Raw genomic sequence first — 17,325 nt, 5'->3', positions numbered from 1 at the left:
GATTTGGGAACAACTCTCTTTGACTTCCCCTATTCTGAGGCAGAGGTCTTGCATTACTTTGGATTGAAACTGCAGGTTGGTTAGAGGGTCTACCTCTGGAATTTCCCTAATTTTGGCAGATAGAAACCTGATTACTCTGGATGGAAGGAACTGGAGTCCACAATCTTGATCCTTGATTTTCCTACCCCGAAAACCTTGATCCAAAAGGAGTTGTGCAATCCATACTGCAATGTCCAAATCCTTGACAGTTATAGCATTTCACTCCCTTGTTCAAGGGTGGAACTTCTGAAGTTAAATTCCAGGCAAGGATTTCACTGACGTAAACGAGAACATGTGAACATGTTAATAACACAAAAAATCTTATGATTACATGTTATATTCACGAAGCTTTCACAAGGGCCTAAAAAATTCTCTTTGTCGGCATAAAAAATCTTCTTAGGTGGCCACTGACATGCTATTATGTGAAGATGGTAACATGAGAACATGTGAATAGCTTATTCCCATGTGTAGCCAAGCTTTTAAGGGGTTCCCAAATGGCAAGTGACCTGTTATTTTGTGAACGGTAACATGAGAACATGTGAATAACTTGTTCACATGTGTTATTATCACAAAAAATCTTGTGATCACGTGAATATTAAATCCCTGATTCCAGGGGATTGAGTTTTGGGAAAAGGACATTTCTTCCATTCTGGAACTTCCCCTATCCTGGGATTGACCCTGATATCTCTTAGGTGGTGGAAGGTTGGAATCACCTTTTGGAACTAAAAAACTTTTGAAAGGTGATGGTGCTGGCTTTGGTGGGACCTTGACATCAAAGGCCTTGGAGAAATCCTTCGCTATCCATACTGCTTGAGCCATGGAAACTGGCTTGGCGTTCTTCACCAAAATATTCAAAGGTTCGTTCAGTCCTTGAAAGAACTTGGCTCATCAGCTATTCTTCATTCAGCGATGGCTAGTGTTTGAGGAGGAGAGCGAATGCTTGGTGATATACTTCAATAGTTCTGCTCCCCTGGGTTAACTCTAAGAATTCATTCATCTTTGTTTCCAAAAAGTCGGGAGGATAGAACCTCATCCTTAGGTAAATTTTGAGATCATTCCATGTCTGGGTATTCGGATCTAGACGATTTGTCTCGCAGTGGTTTCTCCATGCCACTCTGGCTGTTTCTACTATCTTCAGCCTCGCAAGAGCCATTTTGCTCTTCTCATTGTACTCGGTGACATCAAAGTACTCGTCGTCCCACAGCCTTGCAAGAGCCATTTTTCTCTTCTAATTGTATTCAGTGACATCAAAGTACTCGTCCATTGCTTCGATCCACTTCTCCATAGCCTCGTCCAAGTTTTCCCCTTCACCCTTGAAAGGTCTAGGCTGCAAACTATGAAGAGTTTTACGAACATCCAAGTCGAGCTCTTCCTCATCGAGTTGGGGGTTATCATTTCTACCACGACGATCTCGATCCAAGTTCCTATCAATACGAAACATCTTGTTAAGTCCCTTTATTTATGATTCAATTTCGATTTTTGATTCATCTGATTTTAGGGTTCTTTAGATAGGTCGGCTCCCCACAGAATCCTAGGATAAAGATACTCGCATTATCAAATAACAATTAATTCAGAACATATCATTCATATCTTTAACACAATAATGGTCTATTAGACCGAAATTTCCATCTGAACAGTACTCCATGGGAGATTTCAATTTTATAGATTTTTAATTTGCCATCCCTTAACTTGATCCACTGGGTCAAGAGTTAATAGTAACAATCTATCAGCACAATCTCCTAATCTCATAGTGATTTGCTGAAGTCATTATCCTCATTCTCGTTACTACATTTCAACGAAAATTCAGGAATCATCTTTATTCACAATCAGAATCCAAATCAACTCATCAGTTCTCAACCAAAATGTAAAATCATATCAACTACATTCAAATTCATCATCTGGATAGCATTTATGCTTATAATTTCAAGATCTTAAATTTACTCGTATATACTATTAGTAAAGAGCTGCAGTTATACCCTCGGTATATACGGGTAGTCACGGTCCTTAGAACTATAAGGTAAATACCATCATGTCTAGGCCTCAAGCAAGTTAGGGATCCCATACAATTGTAGTACTTCCATCTGAAGACCCAATTATCAAATTAGGAATTTCATTCTGAATATCAATTTGTATGAGTTTCATCACACAATTCCAACCTTTTACTGCTACTTCTTAAAGTTATGACATTCTTGGCTTCGTGGTTGATCCACTTTAGCCAAATTGCTCTTATACAAGCTGTGAGATCCCTGTACCCACTGCGTAACAAATTTAGGTTTGCTAGCAGTGAAAGTAGCACTTCTTGTGCGGGTAGGGTGTCCCACACTCGGGGCCTCACCCACGGATATCTGGACAAGAGACTAATCCATCAGTTCTTCCACAGATATCTGGACAAGAGACTAATCCACGGATATTTGGACAAGAGACTAATCCATGGATATCCAGACAAGAGACTAATCCAAACCCGAAAAAACTTCCCTTGTCCCAAAATCATGGGCGATTCCTCTAGGATAACTTTTCTCCAACGTAGTCAAAAGCCTTAACTAACTGAACTGATCTAAACAAACCCGTAAGTCCCATAGTTAGATCAGGGAAAAGATTGCACTTGGATCATAGAGACCAATACTTTTTTCCTCAATGAGAGACACAGCCATTGATTCTTTTCCATAGAACAATTTTTGTCCGGGATTTACGTCATCTATCTTACCCATAACAGAATTGAGTCTCAATTTAGGGATCCATCGGTCCAGCCTAACCCCATCCAGTCCCATGGGTTAGCCAACTGCCCAACCACTGTAGTGATGGGATCCAATTAGGAACTTGGTTAGGTTTTTATCCCGCGTACTAGGGAAAAGAGCTCCCAGGCCCCCTAGCCGGATATTCATGCAAACTTAAACTAGTCACACCACTTACACACCCAATATGAAATTGCCTTTTTCACAGAATTAGCTATCTTTAAAAACAATCATTTAATGAAACCATGGTGTCACTGATCATAATCCTCAAAATTGTGAGAAAGAAGAGATGAGAGAAGAGACAATGTACTCAAGGACTCATCAATGAACCACTAGCCAACTTGATTAGAAATGAACTACAATGCCTCATATATATAGGCACAAGATGAACGGATCTCTAGAAAAGTTCCTCCACCCTTTCCTCCACCCAAAAATGTGTAAATAGGAAAAAAATGGAAATGAATGCTATAAATCCCAAAAAAGGCCTAGAGGCTAAAGAGTGTGCCACTAGCATGACACTATGTGGAGATGACACCTATCCAACACCTCCTCTTCAGGTCCAGATGGGATGACCAATGCCAACGCCCTGAAGAAGATAATCCAAGATAGGTCAAGGAAGAGGCTTAGTAAACAAATCAGCAACATTATCTTTGGTAGGACAATACTCAAGCTGAATGCGACCTTCAAAAATCCAATCACGAACAAAATGAAAATGAACATCAATGTGTTTGGATCGTCCTCGAATAACTGAATTTTTGGCTAAAGCAATAGCACTCTGTGAATCTGAGTAGATGAGTGTCGGAGTAGATGAACATCCAAGGTGATTCAGAATTTGCTGAAGCCAAAGTGCTTCAGAAGTGGCATCAAGATATGACTTGTACTCTGCTTCTGTTGATGAAGAAGAAGTAATTCGTTGCTTTTGACATTTCCAAGAAACAAGTCCTTTACCAAGCATAAAACAATAGCCTAACATGGAATGCCTAGTATCAATACACTTTGCCCAATCAGAATTTGAGTAACCAATAAGTGTATCTCCACTTGCATAAGAAATGCCATACTCAAGAGTTCCATGAAGATATCAAAGAACCCTCACGGTTGCCTACCAATGAGATCGATGAGGCGGTGAAGAGAATTAGCTGAGAATACTCATAGCATAGGAGAGATATGGCGGAGTGTTAACCAAATAAAGTAGAGAACTAATAAGTTGGTGATACTCTATAGAATCAACCTCAGGGGAATCATCATCTTTGGATAATTTTGAATTAGGTCCATGGGACAAGTAAGTGATGCACAATCATGCATGCCATATTTCTCAAGCAACCTTAAAGTATTCTTTTGACAAAGAAAGATGCCAAAAGCAAATTGCCACACTTCTAAACCAAGAAAATAGTCGAGTAGTCCAAGATCAGTCATGGCAAATGATGTTGTGAGTTGAGTTTGAACCCATTTGAGTAGGTCCAAATTAGAGCCAATGAGTGTCAAATCATCCACATAAAGCACAGGAATGCATATATCATCATCCACAATAAGCACATAAAGATTATATCATCATCCACAATAAGCACATAAAGATTAGGATCTGCATGAGTCCTCTCAAAATGTAGAGAAAGGAGAAAACTGTTAATCTTCTAATACCAAGCTCGAGGAGCTTGCTTAAGACCATAAAGAGCTTTTTGTAATAAATACACATCATGTTCATGACCATGTGCAATAAAACCTTCAGGTTGTGCCACATAAACTTCCTCCTCTAAATCTCCATTCAAGAAGGCAGATTTAACATCCATTTGAATATAGACCAGGCATAGTGAGAAGCAAGAGCAGAAACAACACGAATAGTAGAATATCTAGCAGTAGGAGCAAAAGTTTCATCAAATTCTTCACCTTCTTTTTGAGCATAACCTTTAGCAACAAGTCGTGCCTTGTACTTATCAAGAGTACCATCGGAATGAAACTTGACTTTGAAAATCCACTTAACACGAATGACCTTTTTATGTGAAGGTCGTGGAACTAATTGCCATGTGTTATTAGATTCAATAGAAGAAATCTCTGCTGGCATTGCTTCACACCAATGTGGTAAGGAAAGAGCTTCCTTAACCGTTTCAGGCTCAAACACTCACCAATATGAGACATCAAGGCAATATTTACTGAAGGGTGTGTATGTAAGACACGTGTAGTAGATTGTTGAGCATCTGAAAGTGATATACCTGAATCCTAAAGTAAAGAGCAAACCCATTTTGGAGGACCAAAAGTCCGTGTAGAATCCAATGAAGTAGTAGGTGTCGCAATCGAAATGGATGGAGGGGATGAAGTAGGAACTGATGGTGTAGATGAGGATGAGACTGTAGGGAATGAGAGAGGTTCAAGCTCAAGAGATGGAGATGGAACTCAGAGAGATGTAGAAGGTGGTAACTCATCAAGACCAAAAACATGCTCATCAAAGATGGCATCACGTGAAAGAACAATATCCTCATGAGAAGGATCCCAAAAACGGAACCCTTTCGAGCGAGAAGCATATCCTGTGAATATCATAGGTTTGGACTTAGCATCAAGAGTCCTCCTCTTAGAAGAAGGCACATGCACATGAGCAACACAACCAAAGAAATGAAAATGAGAAACAGTAGGCTTGTGGCCTGTGAAAGCCTCCTCTGGAGTCATGCCGTCCACACTGCTTTCATAAGAGAGTGATTGAGAAGATAAACTGAAGTAGATATAGCCTCACCCCAAAAGGAGGAAGGTAGCTTCGCATGATGTAAGAGGGAGCGGGCCATTTCCTTCATCGTTCTATTCTTTCTTTCAACCACACCATTCTGCTAGGAGTGTAGGGTATGGTGGTTTGTTGTTGTATGCCTTTTGAAGCTCAAAAATCCTCAAATTTTGTAAACTCACCTCCACTGCCAGTCAGGCTGAGAAAAGATACCTTTTGACTTGCTTGATTCTCCATTGGGCAAGACAAACCTTGAAATGAGAAAGAGCATCAAACTTCTTAGGTAAGAAATAAACCCATGATTTGTGAGAGAAGTCATCCACAAGAAGCATATAATACTTGGATCCCACCAAGCAATTGTACTTCCCTAGGTCCTGCAAGATTAGCATGAATAAGCTCAAGTATGCATGTGGCCCTATGAGTAGCCTCCTCTAGAAAGGAAGCCCGATGTTGCTTTCCTTGAGCACATGAAGAACAAATGTGATAGCTAGGTTTCTGAAGCTTTGGTAGACCTATAACCATGTCATGTGAGACAAGATGTTCCAAAGTAGCAAGAGAGGAACATGACCAAAGTGGAAATGCCATAGATCACTATCTTCATTAGAAACAAGTGCTTTAGGAGAAGCAAATAATTGATGAAAATGAGACTCATGTGGTGGCAACTGTGCTGTAAAAGAGATTATATGATAAAGCCCAACATTTTGATAACCATGTGCCACACAAGAAAGTGACTATCTATCAATGATTTCAATCACTTCATCATCAAAGTAAACCCCAAGACCTTTAGGAGTAGCCTTAGAGATAGAAAATAAGTTGGCAGACATATTAGGCACATGAGAACATCATGTAAGATAAAGAAACATCACCAATACCAATCACAGGGAGAGACGAAGCATCACCAATGTGTACTGAAGAGATAGACTTATGGTTTTCCAATAAGGAAGAACTATTCGTCTCATGTGAGAGGTAGCACCACTGTTGGCAATCCACTCATCCGCAATATGCGTATCAAGATCTTTGATTAACACAAGTGATGTGTCACATGAAGAAGTAGAAGACATAGCAACATATGCAACCTTGGTGTTATCGTCTTCCTTCTTGTCTTTGTCTTTGTCGCATGAGAAGATGTTGATGTAGAAGAACCCTTAAATTTGGATTCAATTTTAGCTTTTACCTTCTTGGATGCCGCCTTCTTAGCAAAACAACGATCCTCCGTATGGCCACTACGACCACAGAAAGTGCACTCCTTGGAAGAATCCTTTGACAACACATTCATTCACATCTATCCCCATTCACATCCCATTCACATCCATTCACATCCATTCACATCCATTCACATCCCATTCACATCCATTCACATCCATTCACATCCCATTCACATTCATTCACATCCCCTCATTCTATGATGTGTCTCCTCCTCATTCTCATCCTAAAAAACATGGAGTACCTTATGAATACCTAGATCATGTGCATAAGAACTTATAATAGAGAATATATCCACTCACCAAAATAGCCGCATGTTGTACATTTTTAAATCGGTTGTAATCTTACACATTGTTTATTGTGATTTGTCATAAATTCACAATAAGAACTTATAATAGAGAATATATCCACTCACCAAAATAGCCGCATGTTGTACATCTTTAAATCGGTTGTAATCTTACACATTGTTTATTGTGATTTGTCATAAATTCACGATTTCTCCCTTGTATCTCTTGCATGAACATGGAATCTTCTAACGTAACCACTCATTCCTACTTTGCAAAAAGGAGCTTCATCTTCATCATCATCAAAAGAAGAAGGCATTGAGGATAGTCATCTATGCATGGTGGTGGGCACCTAAAAAGCAATTCACGGATTACAAGTGTGTAATCAGTCCATTCCACTTAATCAAACACAAAATAAGCTTTTTGGAATCTACCAAAAATCACTCTTTGTATTTTATCCCAATACACAGATATGGGCATGGCTAGAGCCGCATGGCTAGAGCCATGCCAATAGCCACATGCTAGGAAAAAAAATTGGATACCTCCCTCTCGCACACTACAACATAGCCAACTTCCAAGGAGCAATGAACTCAAGAATACAAAAGCATGTGCTGTAGGCTACCTAATCTCTTCTCTCCTTCCTTGGCCTTCACATTCCCTCCCTTGCCATTTATAATCCCTTTTCTCCCTTAACAGTCCCTCCCTCACCTTCACAATGAAAAGATGCAGGGGGGAAGAGAGCTTGAGCTCTTGCAAGCACACACACACACACAAAACCCTAATAGAAAACACACAAGGTGAGAGGCTGAAAGTCTTCTTCTTCTTCACTCAACACTCAACACATCATATACAAGATAAGAGTACACTCAATATGAAAGGTACTCAACCAAATACATACAAGGGTTCTCTATAGTGTGAGCCCAACTAAATGAGCTGGTGCTATAACTATGCGAGTCTCTAGAATGGCTATCACACAGCCTGTCATCCCACTGGCCGCATATCACCCAAGATCTCACCAACCATGCCAGTGGTGTAAGTGTGGGGCCTATCTCCCAGGTGGGTCATCAGTGTCCACCGCCTCACTAGATGAGCTCGATATCTCAACACCCCCCCTCGACCTCAACTCCATCTCAACCAACCATGCCAGTGGTGTAAGTGTGGGGCCTATCCCCCAGGTGGGTCATCAGTGTCCACCGCCTCACTAGATCAGCTCGATATCTCAACACTCTCCCTCGACCTCAACTCCATCTCATGTACACCAAGCGAAGCCGTGAATCTGCGGAGCTTCTCTATACCCAATGCTTTGGTGAAGATGTCAGCTACCTGATCCTCTGTGCTGACATAAACAAGGTCAAGGTGTCCTACACCAAGACCTTCTCTCTGACAAAATGGTAGTGTACCTCTATATACTTTGTGCAAGCATGAAAAATTGGGTTCTTGGCCAACTGTATACTGCTAATGTTGTCACAGAAAATGACAACTTGTCTATCCCACTGATAGACCCAAATCTACAAGTAGCTTTCTCCACCAAGCTACCTTACATGCTGCCATAGCAGCTCCTCTGTACTCAGCCTCTGTACTCAGCCTCTGTACTGGATAGAGCAATCGTAGGCTGCTTCTTGCTACTCCAAGTCATAGCAGCACTCCCCAAAGAAGACATGAAGCCACTAGTAGATCTTCTATCTGAGATACTACCGGCCCAATCAGCATCTGTGTACCCATGTAAACATATCTTTGTCCCAGTCTCATAGAATAATTCACAATGCAAAGTAGATCTCACATACCTCAGTATGCGTCTCAATGCATCCAAATGAGGTTTTTGTCGAACCTGCATAAACTGACTCACCAACCCAACAGCATAGCTCAAATCTGGTCTGGTGATCATCATGTAGATCAAACTTTCTACTATGCGCCTATACATAGTAGGATCCTCCAAGATCTCTCCTGAATCTTCACTCAACTTGCCATTCTGATCTAATGGCACGGAAATAGGCTTACAGCCTGTCATACCATACTTGGACAACATGTCCAAGCCATACTGTCTCTGTAGTAATCAAATACCATGTGGTGACCTAATCACCTCAATGCCCAAGAAATATCTGAGCTCCCCCAGATCCTTCATCTCAAACTTCTGTCTAAGAAAAATTTTTACATCAAAGATCTCTGCATCATGGTCCCCCGTAATGATCAAGTCATCTACATAGATGACAACAAGCACAACCCCTCTATCACCATGTCTCACATACAGCGAGAAATCTGCATTGGCTACATGAAAGCCAATAGTGACAAGATATTCTGAAATCTTGTCAGACCATGCTCTTGGTGCTTGTTTTCAGCCATACAAGGCTTTCTTCAACTTGCAAAAAACATGCTCGGGGTGACTCACATCCTCATAACCAGGTGGCTGCAACATATACACCTCTTTCTGCAAATCCCCATGCAAGAATGCATTCTTTACATCCATCTGATGTAAAGACCATTGCTTTGATGCAACCACTACTATCACAACTCTCACTATTGCCATCTTGGCAACAACTGGGCTGAAAGTTTCCTCATAATCAATGCCATATGTCTGCGCATATCCTTTGGCTACCAACCTAGCCTTATATCTGTTTATGCTTCCATCACTGTTATGTTTTACTTTGTACACCCAATGGCTTTCTTGCCTTCAGGCAATTGCACTAAATTCCAAGTTTCATTTCCATATAGTGCATCCATCTCCTCATCCATAACTTTCTCCCAACACGCATTTCCAACAGCCTCATCAATGCATGTGGGCTCAACAACTTGCAGAACCTTTGCCATATATGCATAGTGATGTGCCACATAACCATCATAGGTAAACCTCTACACAGGGTTTTTCACTCTCCCAGATCTTCGCAGCTTTTCATTCATGGCTGCCATAGCCTTCTTTACACTAGGTGTTCTCATAAATGGGATCCCAAGCTCCTCATCAAGGCTCATATCTGAGCCACTAGACTCTCCATCAACATGAGAATGCCCTGCAGAAATGTCAGGCATACCAAGGGGCTTAACCACTTTCTCTTTTCCTTTACGTGATGTACTAATCACATTTGCAGGACTGGTATTATGACGCAGCGTGCCACTCCATGGTCTATCAACAGACCCACTAGATGAGGACTCTCCTGGTCCACTCAAAGACTATGATTGCTGACCTGCATTCTGTGCAACCACATTTCCATTGACATCAGCCCCAACCGCTTCTTTTTCAGCAGCATACCAGCTGCTCATCTCATCAAAGACAACATCCCTGCTTACCCTCAACTCACGTGTAGCTGGGTTATAACACCTGTATCCCTTTTGCTCAAGGGAATATCCAATAAACACACATTTTTCAGCTTTTAGATCCAGCTTAGTTCTCAGCTCATCTGGCACATGCACATATACAATGCATCCAAAGTCTTTCAGATGAGACAAATAAGGTTTTCTGCTAGTAAACCTCTCCTCTGGAGTTACATCATGTATGGCTGCAGTTGGAGTCCTGTTCATGATGTATACTACTATAGAAACAGCCTCAGCCCAATAGCTATGCGGCATATTCTTCTCTTCCATCAATGCTCGCGCAATCTTAGCAATGTGCCTGTTTTTCGGCTCAGTAGCTCCATTTTGCTGTGGAGTGTATCTGCATGTAAACTGTCTCCGGATACCATTCTTCTTCAAAAATTCAGAGAACTCATTGGAGAAGTACTCTCCCCCTCCATCTGACCTTAGGCACTTTACATATTTCCCTGTTTGCTTTTCAACCAAAACTTTGAAATTCTGAAAGTGAACAACACCTCACCCTTCTCCTTCATGAAATATACCCACACTTTCCTTGTGTGGTCATCCAATGAATGTCACATATAATACCTGCAGCCTCCCATAGACATGGTCTTCGTAGGACCCCATACATCTGAATGCACAACATCTAGTGCATTTCTGCTCACATATCTATTACGTGGAAATACATGCTTTGTTTGTTTTCCAAATTGTCATGCTTCACATATTCTTTGCATACCTTCCACTTTCAATTTGGGCAGCCCTGTCTCACAATTCCTTTAGTCTGCATAGACTTCATTCTCTGCACATTCACATGTCCAATTCTTTTATGCCAAATGTCTATGTCTGCAACAATTCCTAAACCATTTGCAAACATCGCAGCACTCATTTCAGGCATGTCTACATTTAACGTAAACATTCTGCCCACTCTTTTGCCTTTTGCAACCAACCTGCACTTGTCTTTAAAGTCTTCAACATAACAACCATCAGGGTCAAACCGAACCTACAAACCCTGCTCAATCATCTGGCCAACTGAAACCAGATTCTTTGTTATGTTCGGAACATGAAGTACATTTACAAGGTACTTCACTTTGCCATCCTGCATAGACAATGGCACATCTCCAACATGGGCAATTGGATGAGCAGTGTCATCCCCTATTTCCACAAAACCTGGTCGCTCAAGGTTCCTTGAACCACTCCCCATGACTTGTCATGTGGTTTGAAGCACCAGAATCCACATACCATACATCATCTTTTTGTGCTGCTTCAACATTTTTCAACATGGTATTCTTGACATGCTGTATAACAAACAACCTTTCATTATTCTCATTGTTTCTGCTTGAGGATGCATAGTTGCTCTGCTGCACTTTTCCATTTTGCATGTCAGCCTGCTTCTTATAACATTCTGCCTGCACATGTCCAGGCTTGCCACAATAAAAGCACTCATGTGCATCATTATATTGCCTTTGCCAATTTCCACGTCCTCTTTGACTCCCCCGTCTTTGAATTTGCCTCTTCCACCTGTGTGTTGTTGATGTTGTTGTTGTGTATTTTGGGACTGTTGTTGCTGTTGCTGCTGGCCATAATTTTGATTACATGTTCGGCCACCTCCTTGACCGCGTCCACGGCCTCCTTTACCTCGTCCTCTATTTGAACTTGTGTAGAAGGCATGTTGCTCTGAACTGTTTTTATTTTGTGAAGACTGTTGATCTTCACCCAAGCTCTTCTCTTCTATAATCAGCATAGACACCAAATCTGTAAAGTTGGGAATGTTTTTCCGAGTCTGAATAGACATCTTGAATGCCTTGTATTGTGGTCCGAGACCACGTAGACAGACTTCCACCTTATCATCATCATCTAGATGCAAGGGATTCCATAATACCCTTTATCTTCAATGCATAGTTATTCACAGACATGCTCTTTTTCTCCACAGTATGAAGTTCATTCTTCAACTGTATCTTACATGCCTTGGTATTTGTTTCATAGAGTTTTACCAAGGTGTCCCATGTCTCCTTGGGGGACTTGGCATCCTGAATGTGCCCAATCATGGTGTCTTGTATACTAATGGAGAGCCAATACATAACTTTCCTAGCTCCTTGGTTCCAGTCTTTAAACTCTTTCACATCTGCACAGCAGTTGGCGGATTTATGTCCGCCGGTATCTCCGGTGCCTCTTCATGCTCACCTTCTATGTAGTTCCAATAGCCCTTTCCCATTAGGAAATTCGTCAACCTGAACCTCCAAGCATGGAAGTTATTCTTATTAAGCTTCTCAACCACAATCTGTGTTATGCCATCATTTGACATCTTGCCAGACACACAATTTTACCAGAAATAGCACTCTGGTTTGTCCTGCACAAACTGCTATATTTCTGCAGCGGTACTGTAGTACTCTCAAATGTCACAACCAGTGACTTCAATATGCATACATACACCCCATGGCAACTGTTGACCTCTTTGCAGCACCCACAGTGTCTGCACAGCCAATCTGTCTTCCTACAGTTCTTAAAATAGATTTCTACAGAGAATCGATGACTTACCCGCAGTACTCGAAATCTCCTGCTTTCTGAAAAACGGAGGTCCAAACATGCCCGAAACACGTTTTTGACCAAGAAAATTTGTCCGATAGGACCTAGTAGTTGCCCTATAGCTTTACTCCCGCGAGGAAAGCTCCTCAATCAGATCTCGTTAACCGGTGCCTCCCGTAGAGCTCCCGACAACGGTGTAGTCACCAACACAAATAGGGAAGAGTGGTTGAAGCTCTTACCCTCGTACTGCGTCCTGTGGTTCTCTTGCTTGCAGCTCAGCCCTTAGCACGCAGGCTCTGATACCATGAAAAGATGCAGAGGGGAAGAGAGCTTGAGCTCTTGCAAGCACACACACACTCACAAAACCCTAATAGAGAACACACAAGGTGAGAGGCTGAAAGTCTTCTTCTTCATCACTCAACACTCAACACATCATATACAAGATAAGAGTACACTCAATATGAAAGGTACTCAACCAAATACATACAAGGGTTCTCTATAGTGTTAACCCAACTAAATGAACTGGCGCTATAACTATGCCAATCTCTCTAGAATGGCTGTCACACAGCCTGTCATCCCACTGGCCGCATATCACCCAAGATCTCACCAACCATGCCAGTGGTGTAACTGTGGGGCCTATCTCCCAGGTGGGTCATCAGTGTCCACCGCCTCACTAGATGAGCTCGATATCTCAACACTCCCCCTCGAGCTCAACTCCATCTCATGTACACCAAGCGAAATCTCGAATCTGTGGAGCTTCTCTGTACCCAATGCTTTGGTGAAGATGTCAGCTACCTGATCCTCAATGCTGACATAAACAAGGTCAAGGCGTCGTGCCAAGACCTTCTCTCTGACGAAATGGTAGTGGACCTCTATATACTTTGTGGACCTTCTCTCTGACGAAATGGTAGTGGACCTCTATATACTTTGTGCGAGCATGAAAATCTAGGTTCTTGGCCAACTGTATACTACTAATGTTGTCACAGAAAATGACAACTTGTCTATCCCATTGATAGACCCAAATCTACAAGTAGCTTTCTCAACTAAGCTACCTCACATGCTGCCATAGTAGCTCCTCTATAGCATCTCCTCTGTACTCGGCCTCTGTAGTACTGGATAGAGCAACCGTAGGCTGCTTCTTGCTGCTCCAAGTCATAGCCTATCATGCGCTATAACTATGCCAGTCTCTAGAATGGTTGTCACACAGACTGTCATCCCACTGGCCGCATATCACCCAAGATCTCACCAACCATGCCAGTGGTGTAAGTGTGGGGCCTATCCCCCAGCGGGTCATCAGTGTCCACCGCCTCACTAGATGAGCTCCATATATCAACACACAAGCCCTCTCCTCTTCTACCTTCACAAGCCTCACAAGCCCTTCTCCAACCCTTATCACCTTCATAACCCCTTCTCCTCTTTTCCCTCAGAATCCCTTCTCCTCTTCCACTACAACAAAAAACTAAGAGCACAGTCGCGTGAAGGGCTCTAAAACTTTTAAAGGATTTAAAAATAGAAAAAAACATTTAACCAGACAAAATTGACATGACGTGAGATGTGCTAATCTCCAAAAAGAGAGGCCGCCGCAACTCCAAGTTGTTATGATCCAAAAGTGTAAACTGAGCTTCATGGAGTCCTTTGGTGAGAATGTCTACAATCATTTGATCAGTTGGACAATGTTCTACCATTATTGCTCCTTTCCTTACTTCATGTTGAACTGCAATATGCTTGGACTTGCTATGTTGCATGTAGTCCTTGGCTAGACTAATAGCACATAGTGATAATCAACTGCAATATGCTTGGACTTGCTATGTTGCATGTAGTCCTTGGCTAGACTAATAGCACTTTGGTTGTCACATCTAAGAGGAGTGCTTGAGGAAGGAGAATGATCAATATTAGCAAGCAATTGTCAAAGCCAAACCAATTCACGAGCTGCTAAAGATGCAGCTACATATTCAAACTCTGTAGTAGAAATACAATACAGCGTTGTTTCTAGCTAGCCCAAGATACCAAACAACCATTGATAAAGAAGCAATTACCACTGGTGGATCGCATGGACAAGTTAGAGGTTGCCCAATCAGCATCTAAGTAACCCAAAAGATTAAGAGAAGTTGATGAAGATATGTCTTCTTGATGGCGATATATACAAGTCCGAAATCTGCAGTGCCCTTCAAGTACTTCAAAACACGTTTAGCTTGAGACCAATGTCTTGTAGATGGAGAGGACAAATATTATCCTAATAGATTTGCTGTAACAGAATATCAGGATGAGTGCTCATGCCCACAAATTGAAGACAACCAACAAGATTAGCATAGGGTTGACTTAAAGCTAATGATTCAGCCTCAATATTTGCAGAAGTAGAATGCCTACGAGGAGAATTCTGCCATGTGTAAGTGGGATCTCCACCTACATGCCACTTGGACTTGGCTATTATCTCATCACACTTTCAAAGTCAAAAAGTCTTCAATTTAATAATCAATAGAAGACTTAGCCTAAGAGGACAATTGATGGTGACATCTACCCTTATGTCATTGAAGGGTTGAAGATTTTTATGTTGTAATTTGTAACAATGGAAGAGAGGGTGATTCTCCACCTATAAAAGGAGCCCTCCTCTCCCTTTCAAATCAAGGAATGAGCCTCCTCAATTGAGCATTTTGTGTCATTGCCATTCTCTTATCTTTCAAATCCCTATTCAGATACTCTCTTTACATGTGAATGTCTCATTTAGCATTAGCTCCTCATGCTTAACCCAATTTTGGACCTCTTTGATGATTCATGATAAGTGGGATAAGGAGTTATTATCTTGGCGGGCCTGTGACTTCTCAAGGTAGCCCTTGCCTTATTGCCACCCTCCTTTGGAGGTACCAATGGTTTTAGCGGTAATGAGCATGTGGAAAGACTTTGGGGACCATAGCTAAATCTTTACAATTGTCTGCTAAGCAATGTCAACCCTTACCCTCTAGCTTGAATCATGAAGGAGATGAGAGGCAAGAGGCTATGTGAAAATTGAGGTTTCATGCAAAGAGAGGGAAGTGCAGTTTTTGTGGTCCAATACCTAAATTTCAATCGGTAATTACTCATCACTCGGGTATTGGTTTCTTAAATTGATCATATGGCTAGGAAGCTCTTTATAATCTTTCCACTCATGTAACTAATTTCTTAATCCCTTACTTCATTGATGATCAGAATTTCTCCCAAAGTTACTAACTTTTAGGTGAATTTTGGCAGTTTTATAGTCTTGTAGTAAAATGCTCATAACTTTTCACTCGATTGTCCGTTTTTGAAAGTTTTTATATAGGCGCAAAGCTCTCTTCAAGCTCTACGCACCTATATAATCCTCTTTTACACAGTCTATATGGATTTAAAACTGCAATTCTCTGTGTATCTCTGTTTTTATAGACTTTTGGCCATTCTTTCTTCTTAATCATGATTAATTCCTCTTAATCTCTTATCAAAAGGCCAATCCCATGTGTTTTATCCTCTTGTAAGTGATTGCTATATTCATTTACTTTAATATGTTCCGACCAAATCGTCCAATTCAAACGGATGAACCTTACCAATATTCCCCGTATGTTTCCGTTCACATAATCTTGAGTCGGAAGATTTTCTTTCAACAAAGAATTGCCCTCTTGTTTGGAGCTGCTAGACTAGGAGAAATTCTTGCTTCTCCTGAGCCTTTCATCTTTCCTTCCATGAATTATGATCTCACCTTTGATGTGTATATCTTTATCTTAACCTAGTGAGAGAAAGGGAGGCAAGGAGGCTGTGAGGTTTCATACAATTGTGTTTCGATTTTGAGAAGTGACTGAAGTCCAAACCCCAACTTTGTGTCACATCTTTTGGTGGAGACGGCGGGCAGGTTTTACTTAGAATTATTCTATTCTAACCTCAAGGTCCCGCATGATTAAAGAAAAGTTATTTTGAAAAAAGTAAATTTCCCTTGTTGCTACTCATCTTTTGGTGCAAGATGTTCAACATTCCGGTGTTCCAAGGATCGGAAGGAGAGGACCCGGGGAGTTATCTCCGAGAGTTCAACCGAGCATGCCGCTTGACGGGTTGGTGTATGAAAGAGAGGGCAGAAATACTTCCAGATTTCTTGGAGGGTGTGGCCTTAACTTGGCATAAGGCTTTGCCAGAGGAGTCCAAAAATGATTGGGAAAGGTTTACCAAAGCAATGAAGGAGAGATTTGGGACAGTGGAGTCACCAAATGCTTTACTATTACAATTGGATCAAATTTTCCCACCAAAAGGAAGGAGAGTCAGTTTCTGCCTTTTTAGTGAGGTATGAAGCCTTATTCATAAAATATCAACAAGTTGCTTTACATGTTGTTGCTTCTTCTTCTTTAACTTCTATGGAAGATTCAAAGAGTTCTTTAGCAATGGAGCACCTTAAGATGAGCAAGTTTATCAGGGCTTTGGATCCCCGCTTGCATGGAAAAGTTCTTAGCAAAGATCCCACTAATTTTAAAGAGGCTCTTCATATTGCTTTGAAGAAGGAGGCCACTCTTCATATTGAGTCCACATTCCAATCTTCTCCGAGTGTGCCAACCCCACCACCATG

This window comes from Cibotium barometz, chromosome 57 (assembly GCF_041138505.1).
Source record: "Cibotium barometz isolate CiBa-2024 chromosome 57, ASM4113850v1, whole genome shotgun sequence".
Taxonomy (NCBI): Eukaryota; Viridiplantae; Streptophyta; class Polypodiopsida; order Cyatheales; family Cibotiaceae; genus Cibotium; species Cibotium barometz.
This window is presented reverse-complemented; position numbering follows the sequence as displayed.